This window comes from Sinohyriopsis cumingii, unplaced genomic scaffold, assembly GCF_028554795.1.
Source record: "Sinohyriopsis cumingii isolate HCF-2022 unplaced genomic scaffold, ASM2855479v2 utg000452l, whole genome shotgun sequence".
NCBI lineage: Eukaryota > Metazoa > Mollusca > Bivalvia > Unionida > Unionidae > Sinohyriopsis > Sinohyriopsis cumingii.
The window spans coordinates 2,403,273-2,415,842 of record NW_028315901.1 but is presented as its reverse complement, the minus strand read 5'-3'; positions in this window follow the sequence as shown (position 1 = coordinate 2,415,842).

Below are 12,570 nucleotides of genomic sequence, written 5' to 3'. Positions count from 1 at the left end.
ACAAACACGACACCACAGATAACAACGCTGATATCGGCAAGCTCAACCAGGCCAGAATTTAGTATCGATTTTCCAATACCAATTAGCGTCAAGGAAATTGCGCTGTCACAGTTACGCGTCTATAATAGCTGGCCCAATGTTAGGTCGAAATCATTTGGTAGATTACCATCGAATAATTCGCTTGTTTTTGCCAATAAAAACCGCCCCGATGGAACTCCCGATTGGATCGTCGTTGGCATACCAACAGGCAGTTACGAAATTGAGCAACTAGATAAGGAATTTACCAGTAGGATATCAAATATAACCGGCGATGCTAATCCAGGAATAAAAATATTAGCACACGAACCAACGCTGTCATCGATAATCGAGGTAAAATCGCCATATATCGTCGATATTTACCAATCATCGATTAGGACAATTCTAGGTTGACCTGAAAACCCAACTCTGGAAAAACCAGAAAAATCTGATTTTATTATTCCAGGTTGGCACGAAGAAGCTCCTCCAGAACTACCGGAGCCAAAAAAATCAGATTTTACCACCGACGAAGGATGGTACGGAGATATCAAACACAAGCCTCTGATCCACAGCGCCATCAACCTCATGAATAACCACAAATTTAACCTGGTGATGTTCGCTTTTACTTTCAGGGACGAAAGAATTCTCTCGTGGTTGCCTCTTCCCAAAATTCTCCCCGGTGTGAAAATCTTCGACGCTACCAACATTAACAGGATAATAACCCCCGTAGACGGTATCTTGATAAGAAGAACCCTCGACGAATTTATTCAAGAACATAAATTACATTTAAATGTATTGCGGGAATCCTTTCATGAATGCATCTTAAATAAATCAGGCTCATGTAGCGAAATTATCGAACGCGTGAAGATTTTAAATCAACTCGCGAATGATGTTGAATATTATCACGACATGTTCATTCCGGCGATAATCGACGATATATCAATTGCCGATTATATTCTTCCTATTAGCAAATTCGAGTTGATCAGAAATTCAGGAGAAAAACAAAAATTCATGAGAGTATTTGGATTAACGGAGGAAACGCTACCAAATTTCAAATTTCCCGATTATGATGTTGATAAAATGAGAAAATCCGTCGTTGATACCATCGATGATTTATTTCCGAAATTACATGCCGCGTGGACTAAAAAAATACAATCAGAATCGATTCTCAAACACAATAATGATCCTGCCGGGCAAGGGCGGCATATCTCGCCAGGTATCGTTAACATAACGGAGGTTATCGCGATTTATCTTCACGCGGATGTCGTTGAAGGTAGCTACAACGTGGATTCGTCTGTGTCAGAGCAGGCACAGCAGGGATTTATCTTATATTCGTTTTCACCTAGCGCCTCTCCGGGTTTTTTGATAATAAAAGAGCCAGTAAATCCGTTTTACCTGCGATGCCACAATCGATTATTATCGAAGATAAATTTCAAACTGACGGATCAAAATGGAAATTTGCTTGATATACGCGGGGAAACACTGAGTATCAACTTGCTGGTGAGATCGTAGAATTGGAATCGAAGATTCTTAAGATTCTTAAATCTGCCCGCCAGAGAAAAATAACCAAAAAAATAAATAAAAACCAGGAAATTTTTCAAAATTAGTAAATTTCTTAATTTTGATGGGGTAAATACCCGTCAAATTGAGTAATTTATATAATTTAGTAAATTTGTTGGGGTAAATACCCGTTAAGTTGAGTAATTTATATAATTTTATGTTTTTGATGGGGTAAATACCCGTCAAAATTAAGAAAATTGCACAATTTCAGTAAATAAATTAATTTAGTAAATAATAAAAAAAAATAATAAAAATCAGGGAAATTAAGAAATTTGTGTAATTTTATGTTTTTGATGGGGTAAATACCCGTCAAATTGAGCAATTTACATAATTTCGTGAATCTGCTGGGGTAAATACCCGTCAAATTGTGCAATTTATATAATTTCGTAAATTTGTTGGGGTAAATGGTAGTCAGAAACAAGAAAATTGTACAATTTCAGTAAAATGAATAAAAAAAAATAATAAAAATTAGAATTGGAATCGAAGAATCTTAAGATTCTTGAAATTTTGTTGTTGTTTTTTTGTGGCAAGAATGAAAATCAAAGATTTTTAAGAATCTTTGACGCTAATTTTACTTTCATCGACCAGCTTTTTTAGCTGCCTGACGCGCGAGCTAGTAATTTTTCTTGACTCGTACTCGTCAGACAAACTCGACCTAACTTTTTCTACCAGCGTCGATAATTTAACAAAATCCTCGATTTGATCATCGCTGACAGTCGCAAGAGATTGGTACATCGCAATCTGGATTTTCTTTATAAATTTGTATTCTGACGGCAGCGTGTATATGTATTCGAGTTTTCCTTGGACGATCGTCTCAAATTCGGACCGGATTTTACCTGTGTCCAAATCTGAGGATAAATTTACATTTTTATTTTTTAAATCCTCGATGGCCTCGATGATGTTATTTATATTCTTCTCGTTCATTATACAAATTTGTAATATTTAATTATTTTTTAGAAAATCCTGAGATTTTAATCAGATATTATCGGAATATAATAAAATTTGATCCAAACGCCAATTTTGTAGGAAAATGCTGCGTTGATCATTTTTTCTGCCGCACGTTGCACCGATGATGGATGAATACTAAAATATTTTCCCGCGGAACTCATCGACGTGAATACAATTTCCTCATCTGTTTCTTGATTTACTGATTTGACCGCCTTAGCTGGTCGTCCGCCGCCGTTACCAAATTTGGAATTTTCGCTCGGAGTTACCGCTCGAAGATTAAATAATTTATTATTAGCTTTATTTCCGTCAATGTGGTCGATAACAAGACCGATTTTTATTGGTCCGTGAAAACACTCGAACACAAACCTGTGACAGAAATAATTCATGTATCTTCCTTTTTTCTCGTTGACGGTAAAAGCAAGATATCCATTTTTATCAACATTGCCGACTTGATTCTTTGTTTTGACATGTCTGACAACACCATCCGACGATGCCTCGTATTTGGTAATTGTTGGATGAGATTTAAACTCGCATGTCATTGTTGTTTCTGGAATCGCTGATTTTGAATTCATATATAATAATTATATGTCTAAATCGTTATTTGCCTTGAATCGATTAATATAATCTTCTTCACATGTTATCACCGACGAGGATCTTTTTTCGTAATATCGCCGCAATTCCCGATAACTTTTTCCTCCACAAGCCAAACACAACCGAGTTTTTCCTCGCGTGCCAACTTGACAAACTAAACATCGCTGTGGTCCTTTACTGCCACGTCGAATCGCATGTATATGAGCGCCGCAATAATCGCCTCTGCAGGATTTGTCACAGAATTTTGTTGAGCCGATTAATATCCACTTACATTGATTCATTATAATTTAAACATTTGTCTAAAATATAATCATGGATGTATTTGATCTTGATGAGGCAGAATATATTATACCTGAGGCTGATCTGGCGAAGAAAGAATTTTTCGATGACGGAGCCGTTCACACTTGGTCGACATGGAAAACAAATTCTATCGATGCCACGATGAACCTGGAGCGAGCTAAGAAAATAATCGAGTACATAAAAACCGAACACAAAGAAGAGCGATTTATCTTTGGAATAAAATTTATCGCACAAATGCCCGACGATACTTGGATTATTCGTGATAAACGAGATCCAGTGCGTGGCGGTAAGAAAAATGTTGTTCTCGATAAGAATTCTAAACCCGGATTGTTATTGGGAATCGATGGCCCTTATTATGCTAGGGCATATCCATCTAGTGCAGTTGTTTATGGAATTTATCGGCTAAATAACAGCCCGGATGTGAAAAATCTACACGCGATGAAAGAATCGCCGATGATAAAATGCGTGGCTGAGCGTGTCATCGAGCACATGAAAAACGCTCGACGTGGATCTGGTTTGACCCAGTTGAGGCTGAATAAAATTAACGCGTGGGCGAAGACTGTCGCTGATGGTGCATCGGTGGACGATGTAGCTGCGTTGAGCAAAAAACTTAAATTTCCTATTACGGTGAAAACGTTATCGGGAGAAATATACTCGTCGCCGTATAGATCCCGAGGAGCACCAATCGAGATTGTCGATCACAATTCCCACGCGTGGTCACAGTCGGTAATGATATTTCCGCGGGATCGTATTGTTAAATTTTATCCCACGGAAAATTCTACGGAATTTTCTGCGGAGAATAATAATTCCGATGCCATGTTTAGATTTATCAAAAAATTAAGCGCATCTGATCCAATATCGATATGGTTATTCTCGAGTGAAGAAAGATACGATCAGTTTATTTTGCCATGCGGTGATATTTACCGGGATGAGATATTACACGAGTCGATGAAAAAACTTGCGATGAAATATTCGTCTAATCCCGATCAGTTGCTAACGAATTGCTTTACAGTTCCGTCTGTGGCCGATCACGCCGCCAGAGAGAAAAACTCATGGAAGCCTACGAGGAATGAATATCTCGCTGATATTCAACTTAGTTGTATCGAATACGGCCATGGCGGATTGTGGAATACCAGGTACGATTTCGAAGATATGATTTCCGTTGACATGAGCGCGTGTTATCCTGGAAGTTTCCTTGGATATGGCGATTGTGCAGATTATTTTGCTAAATTCGGCCATCCTACCAGCGAGATGACAAGAGTAGCGATTAACGGACCGTTACCTAATTTTGTCATGACCGGATTCGCTTATGTAACGTCATTCGAGTTTGCTGAAAATTTACATGAAATTTGCTATATTTGGTTCGGCAGGCATTTATCTCAGCGCCGTTGGATTCCTACGGTGTTATTGAGATATATGCTAGATTCGTCGATGTTAGTGTCGTTGACAGTGAGCGAGGCGATTATATCCTACAGAAAACAGACCGATGTGTGGCTGCCGACAGACTGTGACAACGCGAAAGATATAGGAAGAAAAATAATTGGTAAATTTACCCAGGGTGGATCCGTTGATCATAAACATCGACACGCTAGGTTGTTTATCAACGACGCCGAGATGGATTTTATAATCGCCGATACGGTATCACGAGGAATATTTTGTAACAGAGAGAATATTATCATCGATGGAGCAAAGTTAGGTACCGTGATTAGCTACCTTGACGGAGAATCAGCGCAATATACGCATTTACGATCATCGATGCTCGCTTATGTTAGTATAAATTTGCTCTCGATGATAAACAAATTTTCTGATATCGCGGTAAGAGTCGCAACAGATTCGTTTTATATCGATAAAAAATACCAAGATAGGCTGAAAAATTTAATCACCGATGGTAGCTCCTGGGGGACGTGGAGAATAAAAAACGAGGATATTCTAGATTATTGCGAAGACGCTGATGTTGAAGATCGCGATGAATTTCATCGAGGTAAATTTGGAGAAATATCGGCAGCCGCATCTGCATTTGACCCAATTTCACGCAGCAAATTCGTCTACCTAAATGGTCCTGGTGGTAGCGGTAAAACAACGAGAGTAATAAATTTATTTACGAACTCCGATATGATTGTATTGACTCCGACACATAGATTAGCGCGAGAAATAAAGCAGCGTGGCGTTAATTCGTGCACGTATCACAGTTATTTCAAATACAGCGGTGGATCATGGGACTCGGTGCGAATGGGAGACAAATATGTCAACAAGATTATAATATTCGATGAGATTTGCACGGTAAATTTAGATATGCTAAAATCGATATTAGCTTGGCTGGAAGGAAAAAATACCGCTGTGATAATGTGCGGAGATCACAGCCAGCCTAATCCGATTGATGGCGAATCGCCTCATGAATGGCTCAGAAACTTCGTTGATTATTACGAGGAAATCGACGCTGATTATAGATCGACTGATATTTTGTTGACCGAATTCAAAAAATTAATTCGATTACAACCGAATAAGATTCAGTGTGATGTCATGAGGAAAATAATCGACGAGACCCCGATGAGCGATTTTCTAAATTTGTGGCGTCCCGATCATCTAATCGTTGCTAGTAGGAACATTATTCGTGATATTATTCAGGAAATGTTATTCAAGCTGCATTGCGAGAAATTTCCAACGCTGCAGGTACCGTTATGCTACAGACCCGCTAATACTCGACGACAAAATATCGACGTTACTTTGCCATGTGGGAAGGAAAAGATTTTGGTCCTAAATGATATTATATTTGTTGATATTAGTCTCGTTAATGACGCGATAAATGCAGAAAAATCACCGTGGAAATTAGGCTACGCAACAACGATACACTCGTCGCAAGGATTGACCGTAGATGGACAAGTTTGGATCGTCGATGATAGAATATCTTGGTCAAATCTAGTGTATTTAGCCGTATCGAGAGTAAGAAAATTATCCCAGCTAGGACGAATTCGAGTAAACTACATAAGTGACGCTGGTGGTAGTTGCGTATCTTCTGGTACTATTTGTAATTCTTCTTTGGTAAATCCGCGTTGTGGCGCTAACGAATCTAGGATATAAATAGCTGGTCTTCCTGACGATCTTGTTACGGCGGATATTTTGTGAGTTGTGACGCTCCAGGTTGGGTCGGTCGCTCTTTTTCTGCCTCCTTCAGCCTCGCCTTCTTTATATAAATATCTGACTGTGACGCTACCTAGTACAGGTTGAATTGTGGAATCTCGCTTTAGGGGTATATTTGATTTTGCAATTGCAATTGCGGGTTTCATTGCTATTGTTCGAGTTGTCTCGTTATTTAACGCGTTGATTACATGAGGCAATCTTGATACCCAATCGTGAGATCGATTATTCTGAATAAATTCACGCGCGTATTGGTATCCGAATAATCGTTCTGCAAGCGTTTTGTTGAATCTTTCGACGATAGCTTGATTGTGATGAACACCTACAATACCGCGACGGATTTTCACATTATTTTTTTTCATCAATGAAGTAACTGCACCAAGAAATTCTCGACCTGGATCAACCTGGAGAAGATTCGGCCATGTTAACGGGGATCGGGAATAAATTTCGCTAAACGCCTTAGCGATCTCCGTCGCTGTTTTATTCGATAATGGCTCTGCTTCTTTATACCTACTAGCGATATCGACGACTGTCAAAACATATTTATATGTGACTCCGTCGACGGTATCGTGAGGAAGAAACATAAGATCCGCTTGATGGACCTCATTAGGGACACTGACAGTGAAACTCGCGTACGGTATTTTCTTAGGCGGAGGAAGATATATTTGCCAAATTGCCTGTTTTGATAGCCACGATTCAGCGACGGATTGTTTTACTTTAGCGGCCTTGGCGAGTTTGGCGATCGCTGATTTTCCTCGCCAAAATCCTCGCGGAGAATAATATATTTGCTCCATATTTATTTACCAGCGCCGAATACTAATTTGCCTTTCATTGCGCCTTTTATCAACCAGGATGCCAATTTCTCTTTGAAACTTTTGTCAGGAATTGCGTCTAGTGCGTGAATTAGCTTGATATCAGCGAGATGCCTTTGTTGCAAATCTCCGCTGCGATATGCGAGATCGTGATCATAACAAGCGTTATCGATGGCGTTTACTGGATCTTCATCTTGTTTTGGTTGGTTATTATCGTCGAGTCTGATATCGAGCCTTGTTCCGGGTCCACAATAATTATATCCAGGTAGATGCTTCTCTCCGGGATATTTCGCCCAGGGCAGCCCAGGTAGATTTTTCATGGAGGCGGCAATGTCTCCTCCGGTTCTAGTTTTTTTTTTACAAATCTAAACTTGCGTGTCTTGCAAACTTCGCATTCTCCTGCAATTGCGTTCCTGTTATTGCGTGTAACGATTTCGGTTGGATTTATCGTAGCTGTGTGCGTGCGGCACTTAACACAATATAGATCCATGTATTCTAGTAACATGAATGTAATTGATTTTTCAGCCACGAAACGACGCGAGCAGGTGAAACATCATTCGGCATTACCGAATTCGATCAGAATGATAATCATCGGCCCGTCAGGATCTGGTAAGACGCAATTGTTATTAAATTTGATCATGCGATGGCTAAAATGGGACAAATTGTATTTGGTTGCACCATCCGTTGACGATCAACGTTGTTATCAAGTGCTAAAAGAATTCAGTGACAATACCGACGAAGGCACAATCGAATTCATCACAGACATCAATGAAGCTCCATCCGTGGAAAATTTGGACGGCGATATTAATAATCTTGTTGTATTCGACGATGTTATGCTGGACAAGCAGACCAACCCGGCTAGGATATTCTCGCGTGGCAGACACAAAAATACCGATGTTATTTACGTAACACAGAGATATACGCAGATTCCCAAGGTGATTAGGGACAATTGCAATATTTTATCGGTGTTCAACGGCGTAGATACTCACACGTTGAGAAATATCCATCAGATCTGGTGCAACGGCGACATGGATATAAATAAGTTTAAAAATTTATTCAGCCGCGCTCAGGCAACGCCGTATGGTTTTATTACGATAAATCTTCACGATCCACGAAGTCGGTATCGAATTGGTCTAGATCAAATTTATTCATGAAAAAGCACCCCCACGTTGCAACAAAAAATTTAACACAAAAACTTATCCCCGGAATTTATTTTTCCTGTCTCGAATGCTATATTTACTAACACACCGGCGCGACCAACCGATGCACTCAGTCTGAAATGCACGAAAATTAGCTCCCGTAGAAGGCTTTATTTTTGAATTCTGAGGCTTCTACGGAGAAAGTTCGCGTAGGAAGCTTTATTTTGGCGAAACGCAAAGGTCTGTTAAACTTGCCTGCTGCTCTACCAATTTAAATCATCCACTAAATTTTATAATAGTGCAAGATTGAATTACGATAACATATTTTGATTACAGCATATAATTTCAGCCACTTTAATTGTACTCAGACAGGTGACTTGCAACTGGTTTATCACATTTATTTTTCGTGGTAAATATGAGCATACCTTTTACAAATTCAACACGAACCAAATCCATTGAGATATCAATTTACTTAGTCATTGTTATGAATGTTACACAAGCAGTCAGGTGTATTTTATGGCCCTCTCATTGTACAGGTCTATATTTAGGGCAGCACAAATGTGACATAAAACTGATAACATGGAAATGTAACAAATAGCTGTAAATTCAGAATGTGAAGCAAATCGTAAATATATAAGGTCTTAATCGTGAATGAAGTGTATTACTGCAGCTGTTATAAGCTTATTATGTAGTCTATATGGGCATGATCACCTTCATATAAAATATTGTACTGGTATAAAGAATACACAGCAAACTCACACTTGAGATGTCTCAGCCATTCTAATCTAGAGTTTCAGGTTGATGTAGCTGTCTTTTTATGCAAATATACGAGGCGCATGCATTAAGCAGAAACTGAGTTCTTATGAAGGTGTATGATATATAATGATCCCATCCGACACACACACACACACACACCCCACACACACATGCACAGATTTGCAGTCTTGACTTTGGAAGATATAAATATGTTTGATAATCACAATCTCTTTGAAGTTTGATTGTGTGATGCATATACGTATATAGCCTGTCTATATTTCGAGGATCATGCTAGTTTTATCTGATGCATATAAGTATACAGCCTGTCTATATTTCGAGGATCATGCTAGTTTTATCTGATGCATATAAGTACATAGCCTGTCTATATTTCGAGGATCATGCTAGTTTTATCTGATTCATATAAGTATATAGCCTGTCTATATTTCCAGGACCATACTAATTTTATCTGCTGCATATAAGTATATAGTTTGTCTATATTTCGAAGGCCATACAAGTTTTATCTGATACATATAAGTACATAGCTTATATAAATATATAGCTTGTCTATATTTCGAGGGCCATACTAGTTTTATCTGATGCATATACGTATATAGATTGTATGTATTTCGAGGGCCATACTAGTTTTATCTGATGCATGTAAGTATACAGCCTGTCTATATTTCGAGGATCATGCTAGTTTTATCTGATTCATATAAGTATATAGCCTGTCTATATTTCCAGGACCATACTAATTTTATCTGCTGCATATAAGTATATAGTTTGTCTATATTTCGAAGGCCATACTAGTTTTATCTGATACATATAAGTACATAGCTTATATAAATATATAGCCTGTCTATATTTCGAGGATCATGCTAGTTTTATCTGATGCATATAAGTATATAGCCTGTCTATATTTCGAGGATCATGCTAGTTTTATCTGATGCATGTAAGTACATAGCCTGTCTATATTTCGAGGATCATGCTAGTTTTATCTGATGCATGTAAGTACATAGCCTGTCTATATTTCGAGGGCCATACTAGTTTTATCTGATGCATATACGTATATAGCTTGTCTGTATTTCGAGGACCATACTAGTTTTATCTGATACATATAAGTGTATAGTTTGTTTATATTTCGAAGACCTTATTAGTTTTATCTGATACATAGAGCTTGTCTATATTTCAAGGACCATACTAGTTTTATCTGATGCATATACATGTAAGTATATATATGGGCAGCCGTCGCCGCCAAAATTACATTAATCAAATGATGTAGTATGAAGTCAGATGATTTAAGCCTAAGCAAATGAAATGATAAATCCAGATTCCAAATGATGTAGTGTCACTTGAAATGGTTTAACGAACAAAACCGAATGATGAATTTAGATTCTAAATCAGATGTGGTATTAAATGAAATGATTTAGTGTGAAATGAAATGATTTAACCCAACAAACCGAATGATGAATTCAGATTCCAAATGATGTTGTGTGATATGAAATGATGTAGCATGATATGAAATGATTGAATCCCAAAAATGAAACAATGAATTCAGATTCCAATTGATGTGGCGTTCAATGAAATGATCTGGTATTAAATAAAATGATTTAAAGAACAAAACGGAATGATGATATCTGCTTCCAAATGACATGCTATTAAATAAAATGATGTAGTCTAAAATGAAATGATTTAAATCAACAAATGAATTCATGAATTTAAATTCCAAGTGATCTGGCATTAAATAAAATGATTTTAACAACAAATGGGATTGATGGATTCTGAATCCAAATGAAGTTATTATTAAATGAAATTACATAGTCTGAAATGAAATGATTTAACCCAAAAAATGAAGTGATGAATTCAGATTCCAGATGATGTGGTATTACATAAAATGATTTAAAGAACAAAACAGATTGATGAAATCTGCTTCCAAATTCGTAGTATTAAATGAAATTATGTTGTCTAAAATGAAATGATTTAACCCAAGAAATAAAATGATGTATTCAGAGTCCAAATGATCTGGCATTAGTTAAAATGGTCTGAAGAACATAATGGAATGATCAACTCTTATTCCAAATGGCGTAGTATTAAATGAAATGCACGCAAGGTAAACAGTCTAACTCGAAACAGCATTACAATTTAAGGTCAAAATGTAAATCATCAAGTTTAAATCCAAACAAACACAGGGTGGCGCTGTTAGCCAGACTGATAATCGGCAGGCGTATTTACAGCATTCAGCTGAGATTTTTGCAGACAACAGTTGGACAGCAAAGCAAAGGTGTTTCTTTTCGTAAGATATAAACAAGAACTATGTTTTCCAATCAGCATAAAGTGCATTGAGGAACAAACTGACCTCTAATCCACTCATCAACAAGGACTCTATACTCCAATGGCAGGGGATGCAACAAAATGCAACACATATGCCAGTATCTGGGCTGCCACTTTAATTGCTAAATCTTGAGTAAGTCCCCTTTTGACACCGCCACCATACATGGCCTCAACTACTGCAAAAGCCTGAAAAAGTAATGTTTTATATCATATTTAACTATTGATATCTTGCACTCAAACATAAACAGTGTCAACACATAATTGCATTAACACACCTCTAAATCAGGGTCTATGATCTTTGTTGTAGTTATAATCTTATGAAAGCAGTATAGACTCTGATCTGACAATAATATACACCTGGACATTTATTCAAATTACAAATGTAAGAATAAGAAAACATAACCTGCTGTGCCAGCACAATTAGCTATGAAGTCTGCATTCTGTTTAGTGTTATGTGGATAATAAGATCTTGGTAACAACACCTTTCTGGACCAGAAACGTGCTATAATAACATGGAAATCCCAACCAATATGATGCAGTTAAAGGGAAGAAAGAAATTAAAGACAGGGAACATAACTCTGTTCTGGACTAGGAATGTGTTATAGTATAATGGATACCCCTAACAACATGATACAATTGAATGGTAAAGAGCCAAGCTAAAAAGCAGCCATAAATCTGTTCCGGATTGGAAATCTGTCCTAATTGTGGAAGCTCCCACCAAAATGATTGAATTTAATAGAAAAATGCCAAGTTAAATAGGGGTTATAACTCTGTTCGGGACTAAAAATGAGTCCTAATATTGTGATGCCCCTGATAATGTAATGCAATGGAAGGGCATAGTGCCAAGTTTAACAGGGGCCATAACTCTGCTTGGGACTATACATGTGTCCTAAGATCATCAATGCCTTCTCCAAAATGATACAGGGTAAGTCAAACTACAAAATGTGCTGATAAGCAATTAAAATTAAATTAAAATCAAATCTGAC